Source organism: Salmo salar, chromosome ssa21, assembly GCF_905237065.1.
Source record: "Salmo salar chromosome ssa21, Ssal_v3.1, whole genome shotgun sequence".
Lineage (NCBI taxonomy): Eukaryota > Metazoa > Chordata > Actinopteri > Salmoniformes > Salmonidae > Salmo > Salmo salar.
This window is the reverse complement of record NC_059462.1, coordinates 36,378,020-36,392,530: the sequence shown is the minus strand read 5'-3', so window position 1 is coordinate 36,392,530 and position 14,511 is coordinate 36,378,020. Positions and strand designations below refer to the sequence as shown.

General features: G+C 41.5%; 1 long non-coding RNA gene, 1 other non-coding gene and 1 further gene across 3 annotated transcripts; all 3 read right to left on the bottom strand.

The window, feature by feature from the left end:
- Positions 1 to 141: 141 nt before the first annotated feature.
- LOC123729606 (uncharacterized) lies at positions 142 to 1,048 on the bottom strand. The gene is made up of 3 exons (XR_006761256.1): positions 924 to 1,048; positions 641 to 766; positions 142 to 349 (listed from the first exon to the last, which is right to left on the bottom strand). It is a non-coding gene; the product is annotated as an uncharacterized lncRNA (long non-coding RNA).
- Positions 1,049 to 2,627: 1,579 nt separating this feature from the next.
- LOC106582208 (uncharacterized) lies at positions 2,628 to 3,376 on the bottom strand. The gene is made up of 5 exons (XR_006761255.1): positions 3,309 to 3,376; positions 3,194 to 3,220; positions 3,023 to 3,067; positions 2,904 to 2,939; positions 2,628 to 2,709 (listed from the first exon to the last, which is right to left on the bottom strand). It is a non-coding gene; the product is annotated as an uncharacterized protein (transcript).
- Positions 3,377 to 9,325: 5,949 nt separating this feature from the next.
- Positions 9,326 to 11,576, bottom strand: LOC100194700 (thiamine triphosphatase; the record flags this gene model as incomplete). Its single annotated transcript, NM_001139755.1, is given in 2 exon segments — positions 9,326 to 10,677; positions 11,443 to 11,576. The product of NM_001139755.1 is annotated as a thiamine triphosphatase (mRNA).
- Positions 11,577 to 14,511: the final 2,935 nt, after the last annotated feature.

The window sequence follows — 14,511 nt, the reverse complement described above, 5'->3', positions numbered from 1 at the left end:
CATAGTGTGGACATTCAGTGCACTGAGTCAGACAGAGATAATATAAATTAGGATGTGAATTTTATTTAATTGTATTACACAGTAGCCTATAGTGACAGACATGCCATATGACATTTTAATTTAAAATGGACGGTAGGGGCTTCTTCATTTGTTTTGAGTATTTTTTGGTGTTTTATTAGGATCCTCATTACAAAAGCAGCAGCTACCCTCCCTGGGGTCCACACAAAACATGAAACATGACATATTACAGAACATGAATAGACAACAGCTCAAGGACAGAACCACATACTACATGGGGGTGCTTCTTGCAGGAGGGTAGTCACAGAGCAGATGCAGTGGGATGTTTGTTCTGTTCACAATACCAAGAGTGTGTTCATGGAATTGAATAGGAAAACAATCAGATTAGACAAAACATTGTGAAAAAACAGGGGTGTAGCTCAGATGGCACTCTATTCCCTATATTGCACTACTTTTGACTAGAGTCCTATGGGGTTGTAGTCCTAGTGTCACAACACTTAGGGACCCTGGTCAAAAGTAGTACACTATAGGAAATAGGGTAACATTTGGGATGCAGTCATGGACACTTTTCCAAATGTAGCCTAAGCATGTCAGACGTACTAAAATATCAGTGCATGTTTACCTGAGCCATAACATCAATCCATTCAGAGCCACTGTAGACGAACAGCATGCGAGTATCTCTCCTCAGGACCATAACATTTTCAGATCTTAACTCCGACATCTCGCTCTCACCATTCACAATGTAAATCTATTGTTCAATTAATAAAAAGGTTAAAAAAGGTCTTCAATGGAAGGTTCAAAGAGGTAAAAAAAATTGATCACATGATTAAATGATTAAGACGTTTGATATCACCCAAACATCATGATGTTATCCAAGCATAGAAAGATTCTTATTATACACTTACAGATACTGCCTTATCAGCATTATATCTTCCTGTGCCAGGGATTGGCTTGAAGGAATTTGCTGTAGAACAATTACAAAAGACAGAAGGTCCTTTATGGCCTTTCTCCCCTCTGTGTCCTTGAAAAACATATACTAGAAGAAAACACAAGAATGTTTTTTAATCATATCAATAGCTGTTGACATAATATCTCATAATACATCATTTATACTCAGAATAATGTATATATAGTGCTGTGAAAAGTATTTGCCCCCTTTTCTAATTTTCTCTGCTATCGCATATTTTTTATACTGAATGTTATCAGATCTTTAACCAAAACCTAATATTAGATAAAGGAACCTGAGTGAACAAATAGAACAACAATTACATACTTATTTCATTTATTTCATAAGCAAAGTAATGCAACACCCAATGCCCTTGTGTGAAAAAGTTATTGCCCCCTTACACCCAGTAATTGGGACCCATGTCATCCAAAAAGTTATTCTTTTGAATAATATGTCCATAGAACATTCTTCCAAAAGTCTTGATGATCATCCAGGTGCTTCCAGGTGCTTTTTGGCAAACTTGAGTCAACTTTCTGGATGACATGGGTTATAACACTGCATTCCACAATAAGAACCTCATACCAACGGTCAAGCATAGTGGTGGTAGTGTGATGGTTTGAGGATGTTTTGCTGCCTGAGGACCTGGACAACTTGCCTTAATAGAAGGAACCATGAATTCTGCTCTGTATCAGAGAATTCTACTGGAGAATGTCAGGTCATCCGTCTGTGAGCTTAAGCTGTAGCGCAGCTGGGTCATGCAACAAGACAATGATCTAAAACACACAATCAAGTCTACATGAAAAAGGCTAAAAAGCAGCAAATTTGACATTTTGGAATGGTTAAAGTCCAGACCTAATCCTAATTGAGATGTTGTGGCAGGACTTGAAACGAACAATTGATGCTTGAAAACCCACAAATGTCGCTGAGTTAAAGCAGTTCTGCATTCAAGAGTGGGCCAAAATTCCTCCACAGCTATGTGAGAGACTGATCAACATCTACAGGAAGCATTTGGTGACACAACTAGTTATTGAGTGTAAAGGGGAAATAGCTTTTTCACATGGGGGAATTGGATGTTGCATAACTTTGCTAATTAAATATATAAAATAAGTATATATTTTGGGTTATTTGTAAACTCAAGTTCCCTTTATCTAATATTAGGTTTTGGTTGAAGATCTGATAACATTCAGTATAAAAAAAATATGCAAAAATAGAGAAAATCGGAAAGGGGGCAAATGCTTTTCACGGCACTGTAGGCCTACATAATAATGTATTGATATACACTGAGTATACCAAACATTTGGAACACCTTCTTAATATTGAGTTGCAGTCTCTGTCATGGAAAGAGCAGGTGTTCTTAATGTTTTGTATATTCAGCATACATACGATACATGATATCAATAATATACTTAACCTTCCCCTGGAGCACCAGTTTTTCCTGTTGTGCCCTGTTTGCCCACAACTCCATGATATCCAGTTAACCCATGCTGTCCACGATGACCTTTTATTCCCTAAATACAATATGGAGTAGTGCAGAACAACATCAAAGGAAGTTTGTTTAGTCTAACCTTTGAAAATGAATGATAGTTAATCATTATTGCCAAATTAATTATTTTCAGAAAAAACTGTAGGCTACAGAGGCTACAGAGACAGCAGAGACACTTTACCATTGTCCCTCTATGCCCGGGAGTTCCCCTAGGTCCATCCAGTCCTTGTAATCCAGTGTATCCTTTTAGTCCTCGGTCACCCTAAACCATTAAGCATACAACTATATAATCAAAAACGTAACCATTAAAATTGAAATATTTTGGCCACAAAATGCTTCTTCAATTAGACATTTTCAATGATTGCTGTTCATTGGCATTTCTCCAAATCCAGGTTTGCTGGCCTAGGGGTTTGTTTCAGCATCTTTAATGTAAGAGAATGCTGGCTATTCATTCACCTTCTGTCCATGGAGACCAGGCTTTCCAGTGGAACCCTGTTAAATAACACACAAGTTGAGGGTTGAGTAAAAGTACATGTGACGTTCCAATTGTGATTGAAACTTGATTGACAACTTACCTTTCCACCTTTCTGTCCCAGGTCACCTTTCAGTCCTTTCTCGCCCTGTTTATATCATAAACATCACATTTTCATGTGTCATTTTAGTTTACTTGGTGCTAGACATACACTATTATTGTGTTAAGTATATTATTTGTGAAACTATGAATTATTAAAGCAATAAAAGCTTACTTTTGAACCAGTGCGTCCTTGAGAACCCTGTAAAAATATACATGTACATTTGTTGTAAAAGCAGCGTGAAATATACCGGTAGAACACAGCATTAGATATTATGTGGATAATTTACCTCATGTGTTCCAGGTCTTCCAATGTCACCGAATAAACCACGCCAGCCTCTGTCCCCCTTCTCTCCCTAGCGATGAGTAAAGACACACTACAACTTATTTTGGATGTAGCACTCTCTATACCTATCCATTATTCAAACTACAGCTTATATACCAGAAAGGGAGCCCAATTGCATTTGAGATTGTGTCACTGACCTTTTGGCCTATGGGTCCTATCACACCAGGGGAACCATGGGTTCCCTCTTCTCCCTTTTGACCGGGTCGACCCTGCAAGACAATGTCCAGTCACATAACTGTCCCACTACTGAGTGTGTCTTTCTGATACGTTCTAGTGTCATTATAAAAAGTCTCATATAAATCGTATGTATTATTTTTTATTACAATGTATATATTCATACCATCTGACCCTTTGGTCCTTTGCAGCCCTTTAAAGAGAAACCGTGAAAATGAACTACATAAATAATAACTTAATAAAAATGGTAATTATTATTATCAGTTACAGTATATAGAAATCAAGCGAGTACTACCTTTTCACCCTTTGGTCCCCTGAGATATTCTGTTATATCCACCTGAAACAACAGTCAGCAAGAACATATGACAGACATCTAACTTGCATGTTACACTGTAAACCAACATAGTCTGAATTGTTTATGTGCTGTTTGCTATGTCCATTACCAGTAGGGCAGATGTCCGTGTCGATGGAGGAAATGGAGGAGGAGGTGGAGGAGGAGGAGACAGAAATGTTTTGCATTTTGGAACCAACCAGATATTCTTCTTACCTGAATAAGTGAATAAGGTAAGAAAAATAATCAAGTGAACAAGGTAAGACCCTTTTTTATTTTCTCTCTTTTAAAAAGTTTCATTCATCTCATAGTTCCTTATTTGTCTCAGTCCAGCATATTTTTATCGTCTTTTTATATTAAAAACACTACCAACAATAACTACAAACCTGATCGGAAGGATGGTGTAGCTTCTGTGAGTATGACAGTACAGCCCATGATGAGATGGAGTATAAAAGCATATTGCTTTGGCATGTTACCTCAAGATCTGAAAGCAAACACTTGCCAGTTAGTTGCAGGTCAACTCGTTAATATGACTACTGTATATCATACGCTGTGGGGCAAAGCCCAACCTTAATAAGGCTAGTTTTCCTGATATCTAGCCTCCAATAACTTGTAGCATAGCCATTAGCCAGCTATTCAGAGCATCAACACAGGAGTACTGCCAAAGACTGCGAAACCCCCCTACATCATCAACATAGCCTAAGATTTATATCTTATAACTACTTTCAAATGTAAATATTTCTATAGATCTTTTAAAATAACATCTACTGAATGTCTTACCTAAGCTCTGTTCCTGCCGTAGCAATACTGTTGCTTCTTTGATAGTCCTGATTGCAGGAGCCAATACTGTAGTTGGATCTCAAATTGCAAGCTTGCACCATATATCCACTTATCTCAATAAGAATGGAAGTGCAACTCTGGCAGTAGTTGAGTAAAAATAATTAAATCATGAGTAATACTGTTGCAGTGCCAAAGAAATACCGTTTTTTTGCCTTCAGTTCATCGGGCTAAATTCTCAGAATCTCAAAATGTGTCAGGTTGATGCATTTGCTACAAGGCTGATATGGTGGAACAATTGTAATTTATGATTTTTTATGTCATAAACCTTTTCTTAAAAAAAACCTACATCTCTTATAGTAGATGCTATTCCTGCATCTGCATATGCAATCTACAGTTCCTACATCCATTTTGATTGTTAAATTAAATATATATAGCCATTGATTCTTGAAGAATAGAACTTATACATGTCTTGTGAGTTTAGTTCACCTGTCGTACCCCATCAGAACCCAAAATACAATCTTATTTTACTCCAATGTTTGTAAACAATGTCAACATAAACATACAATGTATAGCTTCAAAACATGGTTAAAACTATAATTTTGATCTCATAGATGGTCAGTCCTTGCATCCATACTGTAGCTCTTGTTTATGAATTTGAGAGTGGTAACAGCTATTAACCAAAAAAAGTGGTGGGGTGCCCACTTTGTTATTATTTGAATTGTGCATTGCCCCTTTAACCTGGGTATTGGTCACTCTGTGTTCAGACAGAGTGCAGCTGATATTTGGCTCAATGCCCAACAGGCTGTAAGGTCACTGAAGTTGTGTATGTATGACACAATCATCACAGTTGTCTATGACACTGACCTTTACACCTTGTTACCTTTAGATGTCATGCTGTGTTGAAGGAATACTACAACCAAAAATTACCTTTAAGTATTTTATCCATTAGTCCACTGTTAATACAATCCCCCCAAATCATTCATGTCAGCAATCAAGTTTTCAAGATAAAGCACTGTCAGTAGAGATTTTTTTGGTGTTGATATATCATATGTCGCAAAACGTATAATTGAAAGGTTTTTAGTTCTTAGTTCTTGGTTTATAAACCAGAGTTAGACCTACACCTGGATTGATTTAAACTGGGTCTGTGAATAAATTCATTAGACCTTAATCTATGGATTTCACATGACTGGGAATACAGATATGCATCTGTTGGTTAGATACCGTGGATCAGAAAATTTGTCTGTATCTGGTGTGACCACCATTTGCCTCATACAGCGTGACACATCTCCTTTGGATAGAGTTGATCAGGCTGTTGATTGTGGTCTATGGAATGTTGTCCCACTCCTCTTCAATGGCTGTGTTCAAAATGGTTGGATATTGGTGGGAACTGGAACACGCTGTCGTACACGTCAATCCAGCGCATTCCAAACATGCTCAATGCGTGACATATCTGGTGAGTATACAGGCCTTGGAAGAACTGGGACATTTTCAGCTTCTTTGGTTGTGCAAACCCAGTTTCATCAGTGTCTGGCTAGCTGGTCTCTGACGATCCCACAGGTGAAGAAGCCGAATGTGGAGGTCCTGGGCTGGTGTGGCTACATGTGGTCTGCGGTTGTGAGGCCAGTTGGACGTACTGCCAAATTCTGTAAAACAATGTTGGAGGTGGCTTGTGGTAGAGAAATTAACATTGAATTCTCTGGTGGACATTCCTGCAGTTAGCATGTCAATGGCACACTCCCTCAAAACTTGAGACATCTGTGGCATTGTGTTGTTTTAGAGTGGCCTTTTAGTTGCCTTTTAATGTCCCAAGCACAAGGTGCACCTGTATAATGCTATTTAATCAGCTTCTTGATATGCCACACCTGCCAGCTGGATGGATTATCTTGGCAAAGGAGAAATGCACACTAACAGGTATGTAAAAATATTTGTGCACAACATTTGAGAGAAATAAGATTTTTGTGTATATGGAAACTTCTATGGTCTTTTATTTCAGCTCATGAAACATGGGACCAACACTTTACATGTTGCGTTTACATTTTTTGTTCAGTGTATACATTTACATATTTTTACTACTTTCGTTCAAGTTTCTGCTTTGTGATTTCCATCTTCATCTGAGATGCAAAGAGTTTATGATACCTTTGACCATGTTTTCAAGACGTGTGATATTCCTTATTGTTTTTCCATCTGTAACGGAAAGTTTAAAGATCATGTAGGTTTTCTGGTCCCAGATTTCAGTCTGTTTCAAGAGGAGAGTCACGTCAGATGGTCATTCAGATATAATGTCCATACATTATTTAAATTCTGTTTTATATGCTTCTGTCATCTATTAACATTTTAATCTGGAGTATTTGGGTTGAGATTTGGAAACAGAATTGGATTTTAATTCAGTCGATCTGTTGCCGTGCTGCGTAGACGTTGAGTAAGGATGGATCCAAAATCCACTATATATACAAAAGTATGTGAATATCCCTTCAAATTAGTGGATTCAGCTATTTCAGCCACACACGTTGCTGACAGGTGTTTAAAATCTAGCACACAGCCAAAGACAAACATTGGCAGTAGAATGGCCTTACTGAAGAGCTCAGTGACTTTCAACATGGCACCGTCATAGGATGCCACCTTTCCAATAAGTCATTTCATCAAATTTCTGCCCTGCTAGAGCTCCCCCGGTCAACTGTAAGTGCTGTTATTGTGAAGTGGAAATGTCTAGGAGCAGCAACGGCTCAGCTGCCAAGTAGTAGGCCACACAAGCTCACAGAACCGGACCGCCGAGTGCTGAAGCGCATAGTGTGTAAAAATTGTCTGTCCCCGGTTGCAACACTCAGTTCCAAATTGAGTTCCAAACTGCCTCTGGAAGCAACATTAGCACAAGAACTGTTCCGGGAGCTTCATGAAATGCGTCAAGCAGCCACACACAAGCTTAAGGTCAACATGCACAATGCCAAGTGTCGACTGGAGGGGTGTAAATCTCGCCGCCATTGGACTGGGGCAGTGGAAATGGGTTCTCTGGAGTGATGAATCACTCTTCACCATCTGGCAGTCTGACGGACAAATATGGGTTTGGCGGATGCCAGGAAAACGCTACCTGCCCTAATGCATAGCGCCAACTGTAAAGTTTGGTGGAGGAGGAATAATGGTCTGGGGCTGTTTTTCATGGTTCGGGCTTGGCCCCTTAGTTCCAGTGAAGGAAAATCTTAATGCTACAGCATACATGACATTCTAGACAATTCTGTGCTTCCAACTATGTGGCAACAGTTTGGTGAAGGGCCTTTCCTGTTTCAGCATGACAATGCCCCCATGCAGCCGGCTGCGACCAGGAGACCCATGGGGGCGGCGCACAATTGGCCCAGCGTCGTCTGGTTTAGGGGAGGGTTTAGCTGGCCGGGATTTCCTTTTCCCATCGCGCTCTAGCGACTCTGGGCTGGGCGCATGCACGCTTACACGGTCGCCAGGTGTACGGTGTTTCCTCCGACACTTTGGTGCGGCTGGCTTCCAGGTTGAGCAGGAATTGTGTCAAGAAGCAGTGCGGCTTGGCTGGGTCATGTTTCGGAGGACGCACAGCTCTTGACCTTCGCCTCTTACAGCAATGGGACAAGACTGTAACGACCAATTGGATACCACGAAATTGGGGAGAAAAAGGGATCAAACATGAAAAGATAAATAAATAAATGGTTTGTTGAGATCGTTGTGGAAGAACAGGACAGGCCTGCACAGAGCTCTGACCTCAACCCCATCAAACACCTTTGAGATGATTTGGAACGCCGACTGTGTGCCAGGCCTAATCATCCAACATCAGTGCCCGATCTCACTAATGCTCTTGTGGTTGAATGAAAGCAAGTCCCCGCAGCAATGTTGCAACATCTAGTAGAAAGCCTTCCCAGAAGAGTGGAGGCTGTTATAGTAGCAAAGGGGGGACCAACTCCATATTAATGCCCATGATTTTGGAATGTAATGGTCGACATACTTTTGGTCATATAGTGTATGTAGGCCTAAAAAACGTTGACGAACCATGTTATAGACTTTCAAAATAACAAACCGCCTAAGCTATTGTCACGACTCCCGCCGAAGTCGTCCCCTCTCCTTGTTCGGGTGGCGTTCGGCGGTCGACGTCACCGGCTTGCTAGTTGCCACCGATCGATGTTTCACTGTTTGTTTGGTTTTGTCTTTATTGTGTACACCTGTTTTTGATTTTCCCTAATTATGTTCATTATTTAAACCTCTGCATTTCCTATTTGTCTTGTCGGTGATTGTTTCCTGTTTTGTGTGTCGGAGGTGTTTCTCCGCACTATGTATTTTCCTATGAGAAGATTTATTGATTTTTCAAGTAAACACGTTTTGTTTACATTGATCCCTGTGTCCTGCGCCTGACTTCTCTACTTCTCTAAAAGGAATCCATTACAGCTATATAACTTTGACAAAGCGTGGGACAATATGTACTCCAGCCTAAGCTCTCCTGAAATTAGCTACCTAAACAGGTTAATATTCTGTACTGTTCTGTAATATTCTGTATAATCAAATTGTGACTTGTGACTGTGGTATCCATTTAGTTATTATCCACATTAGTGGCTATGTGTTGCATTTGAAAATGTGAAAGTGAAGGAATCATTGATAAGGAAAGGAAACTGAACATCAATACAAGGTTCTTGAGGCGAATAAAGAAACACAGAGTTGTTCACTAGTGCTGAAATCATGCTTTATTAAAACAGTAAAATAAAACTCAAGGAGGATGAATACAGTAGTAATTCTACATCAATAGACTCAGTTAAATCAAAGTGCAGGGCATTATTATTCATGCTTTTTGCTTTCTTTGTTTCACGGTAGATGGTATCACCATGGTACATTCACTTGATGGTTACCCTGACTACTGGCAAGGTGAAATTCTAAAACTAGAACACACTCACACACACAAAATATTACCTAACAATCCTCCAAGAGGTGGCACTGTTTCTGCAACGAAGTACTTGAATTGACTTTTGTTTTTTAATGGCCAGGTGATGTTACGTTTTAAAAAGCCAATTCAACTGTCCAATGCCAGAAACAGAGCACATAAAAATAGAGCTCAAAGTGCAGGCCGCTCGCACTTTTAGCATGTCATTAAAATGGTGGTATGACATAGTCAGTCTGAACACAAGACCTAGTTGTGCTACTTACATGAGGGTTTATGCAAACAGCACTCAGGGTCTTATGATCATGTTACAATTCATATGAGTATTTGTAATATTGCACCCACAGATGCACGGTGCATAACATTGTCTTTCTCTGATTTAGTATAAACTTCAACAGGGAGCCTCTCTACCTGTTGAGGAAATCTTAAGACTTCAACTTTTTGTTGAGGCACGGAGTTTAGTTTCAGGTTTTTCAGGGTATTCGTTTCATGTGAAACTTTCTCCTGTTAAACATTTAGTTCCTTTTGTTTCAGTTAATATTGTCATAAATAACAATTCATACATTTTCCATAACCGTTAAATTCGGCTATATACATTATGTACATGTCACAGAAAAGTGGTTCAAAAATCCTAGTCATAATTATCCAATATGGCACATTTTATAACAACTTTAGACTTTAGTCTAGTTTGGCATAAATTTATGTCAAGTTTGGTATAAAAATAGTTCATATTTACAAGAACAGAAATCCAGGTCTTTATCAAGTAAAGATTATTTTTGCTAATTCAATAAATAAAAAGGTACTGGAGGAGGGAAAATGGGGGATAGAAATTAGATGTTTACGTGTTTTTTATTTTTTACATGGATCGAGTATGAATGTTGACAGTTGCCATGGCAAATCCAAGCTTGTTGGACAGTTTGAGGGTGTACGCTCCGGCATCGTCTTCCTTCACACAGGGGATTACAAGGGTGGTGAGGTCCTCCGTGGTCTCGATGTGGAACCGGTCACTGTCTTCATCACACTGTTTCCCTGTGCGGGTCCACTCAATCTCAGGTGTTGGGTCTCCAGAGAAAGCACAGGACACGCTCAAAGGCCTTCCTAGCTCAATGCTGATATCCTCTGGGAGAAATTCGATTTTGGGAGCTACAGGGCAATGAGAAAAAAAGAAATAGGAATTAATTAAGGTGTCAACTTCTTACTGAAAGCAGAGGAACAACATACAATAGTCACTCAGACTATACTACTAATACCACTACTAGATGTATAGGTAAAGGTAATTCATCTCACCTTTACCAACACCATGAGTAAGAGCAGTCATTGAGGATCCATGAGTTGACATTGAACTAGCATGACTTGACATCATTTCACTTGACATTTTCATCATACTGCTGGAGCTCATGGATACCATTGATTCAGATGTCATGGCGGACATGCTAGCAGCAGACATGCTTTCGAATTGTCTTTGGAAAGAGCCTTCATGTGTCATTGATGCTTTAGACATTGATGCTCCAGCCATATGGACTGATGTGGCTGAGAAACTGTCACTGTGCAAGCTGGCAGCAGCAGCTCTTTGCTCCATTATAACCATTTTGGCAGGTTCTTCAACAAGAGCTGTGAGAATAACGCAAATGATGAGGTACATGGCTAAATGGTCATTTCTTGATGGAGATACTCAAATCCATCTGTGTATATTTCTATATGAATATAAACAAAATGGCATGTCCATTTTGTTAACATTCTATGGAAAATACTGGTAAGGAAAATTAAAGATTAGTCTTTAATTTAAGGTATTAGTAAAATTTTGAGACTCAAGTTTCATTTTTCAAAGAACTTGGGAAGCTTTGCATTATCACACTGTACTGTAAGCTGTTAATTAAACAATGGATTGATGAAGCAATGACAACTTACTGATGACGTTGAGAGATGATGTTGCAGAGCACTGTCCATATTTGTTTTTGGCTTTGATGGTGTATTTGCCACTGTCAGCAACTGTGGCCTCAATAATCTCCAGAGTGTATACATTTTTGGAACGGCTCAGTTTCGTGTTTGAGGTCATAGATATCTGTACCGAGAGAGACAAAATAATAACATATTTGTTTGTGTTTTGTATTAATCAAGTACCTATTCAAGTGATGTTTGTAACCTGACTTGCTTTGTCTGATTGCCCCTGATTGGATGAATACAGTTCTGTCATATTAAATGTAATTTAATTGAAGAAATCAAATCAAACATTATTTACAAAACTCTTTGTAGCCTACTCACCATTATGTTGTCCTTAAACCACTCGATTTCAGGGGCAGGCTCTCCTGCAATCTCACATGTGAACTTGACGTTCTGTCCTTCATTGACATTCTGAGAGCGTGGCTGCACAAGGAATGATGGTGCATCTGATCGTGCTTCAGTGACAGTAGTGTTGAACTGGCACTTGACAAGGCCATGTTCGGTTTTGGCTTCACATGTGATGACCCCCTGCTCATATTGGCTGACCTTTTTGATGGTCATAGTATGGTTGTTTCCAGACACACCATATCTGTAGTCCTCTGAGTTGGCCAGTTCCATTCCGTTCAGGATCCATCTGATATCTGAAGCTCTGGGGATGTTGGCTTTCAGGGTGAGAGACTGGCCTTCAGTCATGGCCATCTGAGTATGGGATGCCTTGATTTCTGTGTAAGACTCAACCTCCCCGTAGACAACTTCCTTTTTCAAAACTTGCTCTGAAATTTCTGTTTTTGTTGCAAGTGCTTTGGATTTGTTTGAGGCTAAGACAGAGAAAGAGATACATTGATTAGATATTAGGCCATATGCAGAATTATAAGGTTTATAGATACTGGACTTATCAAGAGATAAGTTGATTGAATAAATTGTCACGTCCTGACCAGTAAAGTGGTTATTTGTTATTGTAGTTTGGTCAGGACGTGGCAGGGGGTGTTTGTTTTATGTGGTTCGGGGTTTGTTGGGCTATGTGCTGAGGGGTGTTTGTTTTATGTGATCCGGGGTTTTAAGTATATTTCTATGTTAGTTCTAGTCTTTCTATTTCTATGTTTAGTTAATGGGGTTGACCTTCAATTGGAAGCAGCTGCTCCTCGTTGCTTCTGATTGAAGGTCCTATGTATAGGGGTGTTTTTGTAATGGGATTTGTGGGTAGTTGTCTCCTGTTTTGTGTCTGTGCACCTGACAGGACTGTTTAGTGGCGGTCGTTGTTTTGTATACGTGATTTGTTTGTTTTTCCTTCTTTTAAATAAATAAAGAAGATGAGTATACACGTTCCCGCTGCACTGTGGTCCAATCCTTACGACGCTCGTGACAGAACTACCCACCACAAACGGACCAAGCAGCGGAGGAAGGAGCAGCAGAGGAACTATGGGGACTATGTGGAATCATGGACATGGGAGGAGATCATGGACGAGGCAGGACCATGGCACCAGGCTGGGGAGTACAAATGCCCTAAGGAGAAGCTGGAGGCAGCCAAGGCATAGCGGCGTCATTATGAGGCATTATACGCGCCGATGGGCAAGTACGAGAGGCACCCCCAATAATTTTTTGGGGGGGGCACACGGGGAGATTGGCTAGGGCAGGCAGTAGAGCTGAGGCAACTCCCCGTGCTTATTATGGGGAGCGTGTGGAGACGAGAGCGCCGGTGTCTGCGGAAGTGCGCACGATCTCGCCGATGCACAGTCCGGTGCGAGTGATCCCAGCCCCTCGCAAGTGCCGTGCTAGAGTGGGCATCCAGCCTGGAAGGAGGATGCCTGCACAGTGCATCTGGCCACCAGTGCGCCTCCTAGGCCCAGGCTACCCTATGCCTGCTCTACGCACGGCAACCATCAGGCCTCTGCACAGCCCAGTTCGCCTTGTGCCAGCACTCCGCTTGTGCAGGGCTGCTATTACCATCCAGCCAGGACGGGTTGTGCAGGAGGTGCGCTCCAGACCTCCAGTGCTTACCCATGGCCCGGTGTATCCAGTTCCTGCTCCTCGTACTAGCCCTGAGGTGCGTGTCTCTAGTCTGGCGCCTCTAAAGCCAGCACCACGCGCCAGGCCTCCAGTGCGTCAGCCCAGTCTAGTACGTCCTGTTCCCGCTCCTAGCACTAGCCTTGGGGTGCGTGTCTGCAGTCTGGTACCTCCAGTACCAGCCCCACGCACCAGGCCTCCAGTGCGTCAGCCCAGTCCAGCTCGTCCTGCTCCTGCTCCTCGCACTAGCCCTGTGGTGCGTGTCCCTAGTCTGGCGCTTCCTAAGCCAGCCCCACACATCAGGCCTTCAGTGCGCAGTCCTCGTCCAGAGTGTCCGGCGACAGTGCCTCGTCCAGAGTGTCCGGCGACAGTGCCTCGTCCAGAGTGTCCGGCGACAGTGCCCCGTCCAGAGACGGCCCACAGTCCGGAGCCGAGAGAGACGGCCCACAGTCCGGAGCTCCCAGAGTCTCCCTTCAGCCCGAGGTCTTCAGCGATGCGCCATAGCCCAGAGACTTCGGGAGGGGTAATATTTAATAAGTATTTAGCGGGGGTGGACAGGTTAGGTTGGGGAGTAAGGCCGGAGCCTGATCCACCTCCATAGTAGGTGGGTTGGGGGGGGTGTAGCACAAGAACTGTCGGTGATGGTGGCCACCCTCCCCTGTACTTTTGGGATTTTTTTGTTGTGGGTTATAGTTTTGCTAGTTTTTTGTTTCAGGTGCATCCGGGGTCTGCACCTTTGGGGGGGGGCTTACTGTCACGGGGTTATTTGTTATTGTAGTTTGGTCTGGACGTGGCAGGGGGTGTTTGTTTTATGTGGTTCGGGGTTTGTTGGGCTATGTGCTTATATAAGAGCGGTGTTTGTTTTATGTATTCCGGGTTTTTTTGGTCTAATGTTCTATGTAAGTGTATTTCTATGTTAGTTCTAGTCTTTCTATTTCTATGTTTAGTTAATGGGGTTGACCTTCAATTGGAAGCAGCTGCTCCTCGTTGCTTCTGAATGAAGGTCCTATGTATAGGGGTGTTTTTGTAATG